The following is a 2,280-nucleotide window of genomic DNA, read 5'->3' on the forward strand; positions in this document are numbered from 1 at the left end:
TTTTTTAATTCTGTGATGCTTTCTGATGGGAACGTTGGGGGTTTCTGTGCCTGTTGGAGACGTCAGCCTTGTGGGGATCCCAGTATGGGTTAGTACAGTCCTGTATGGCCTTGCATGGCCCTGTACATCACACTGCAGCCCTGTATGGTACGGTACAGCCCTCTGCAGCCCAAAGTGGAGCAGTGCAGCATAGAATCACAGCGTGGTTGGGTTGGAATGGGCCTTACAGCCCATCCATGCCCAGACCCTGCCATGGACTGGGTGCCCTACAGCTCAGGCTGCCCAGTGCCCGTCCATGTCCTGGAGCACCTCCAGGGATGGCACCCACAGCTCTGGGCAGCACCTCACTGCCCTCTGAGGGAAGGATTTCTTTCTATCATCTAACCTACATCTCCTGTTAGATTAAAGCCATTCCCCCTTGTCCTGGACACAGTACTACAGAGGGGGGCTCAGGAGGGCAGAGTAGAAGGGAAGAATCCCCTCCCTCACCCTGCCATCACCCCTCTGTTGATGGAGCCCAGGATGCTGCTGGCCTCCCAGCTGCCAGCACACACTACTGGCTCACATTCCACTTTTCTTCCACCAGGACCCCCAGGTCCTTCTTGGCAGGGCTGCTCTCAGTGAGTTTCTCACCCAGTCTGTAGACATGTCTGAGATTGCCCCAACCCAAGTAAAACACCTCGCACTTGGCCTTGTTAAACCCCATTAGATTCACATGGGCCCAGCTTTTGAGTCTGCACAGGTCTGGGATGGCATCCCTTCCTTCTAATGGTGTCATCTACACCGCTCAGCTTCATGGCAACCATAATCTTGCTGAGTGTGCATTCGATGCCATCACCTGTGTCACTGATTTGAGTACTGGTCTCCAGACAAGCCCATGGTGGACACCACCCACCACCAGCCTCCAGCAGGACATTGAGCCACTGACCACAACCCTCTGGCTGTGACCTTCCAACCAACTCCTTACCCACCCAACAGAGCACCCTTTGAACCCGTATCTCTCCAATTTGGAGAAAAGGAGTGCTGTGGGACCACATCAAAGGCCTTGCACAGGTAGATGACATCAGTTGCTGTTCCTTTATCCACCAGTGCCATCATTCCATCACAGAAGGCCTCCAGATTGTTCTTGTACCAGTATGGCCCAGTATATCCCCATATAATGCAGTGCAAACCCATGTGGCCCAGTATAACACAAGTACAGCCCAGTATGACCCAGTACACTGCAGGGCAGTCCTTTGTAGCCCCATATAGCCTGATATGCCTCCACGCTGTCTGGTAGAGCCCATGTATGTATGGTGAAGCACATGGCCCAGTGGGGCCCTGTATGGTGCTATACAGGCCAGAATAGACCAGTATGACCCAGGCCAGCCCTGTGCAGCCCAGTATGATCCTACACAGTCCAGTTCAGCTCTGTATGGTGCAGTGCAGCCCTCTAGAGCCCAACATGGAGCAGTGCAGTCCTGCATGGAGCAATGCTCTGCATGGTCCAGTTCATGGCACTGTAGAGACCAGTATGGCCCAGTATGTCCCCCTGTGTTGTAGTACAAACTCGTATGGCCCAGTAAGACATAAATGCAGCCCCATATAGCCAATGTGCTGAAGTTCAGTCCCTTACACCCCCCATATGTCCCTGTACTGCCTGGTACAACCCATGTATGTATGGGGAGCAGAGCCCTGAATGGACCAGCAGGATCCAATACAGTACAATAGAGATAAGTACAGACCAGTATGTTCCAGTACAACCTTGTACAGCCCAGGGTGGCCTTGTATGCAGCAGTACAGCCCAGTATGGTGCAGTACAGCCCTCCACAGCCCAATAAGGACCAGTGCAGCCCTGCATGGACCACTGTTCTCCACAGTGCAGTATGGCCCTGTAGAGACCGGTGTGGAGCAACATAAACCTGGGTGTCCAGTACAACACAAGTATAACCCAGCATGCTGCAGTGCAGTCCTGCACAGCCCCATACAACCCTGCATGTCCCCGTACAGCCCAGTATGGCCCAGTACAGCCCAGTGTGGCCCAGTACAGCCCAGTATGACCCACTGCAGTGCAGCCTGGTGTGGCCAAGCATGATGCAGTACAGCTCTGTACGACCCAGTATGGCCCAGTATGATACAGTACAATCTCACACAGCCCGGCATGATTCAGTACAACCCTGAATGAACCGTACAGAGCCCAGCACAGCCCAGTCCTGCTCAGCGCACTCCAGTATAACCCCGCCCAACCCCAGCCCCCTGCGGGGCGCGACGCACGGAGCCCTCCCGGCCGCCAGGGGGCGC

The sequence above is a fragment of the Meleagris gallopavo genome, chromosome 13 (assembly GCF_000146605.3).
Source record: "Meleagris gallopavo isolate NT-WF06-2002-E0010 breed Aviagen turkey brand Nicholas breeding stock chromosome 13, Turkey_5.1, whole genome shotgun sequence".
Taxonomy (NCBI): Eukaryota; Metazoa; Chordata; class Aves; order Galliformes; family Phasianidae; genus Meleagris; species Meleagris gallopavo.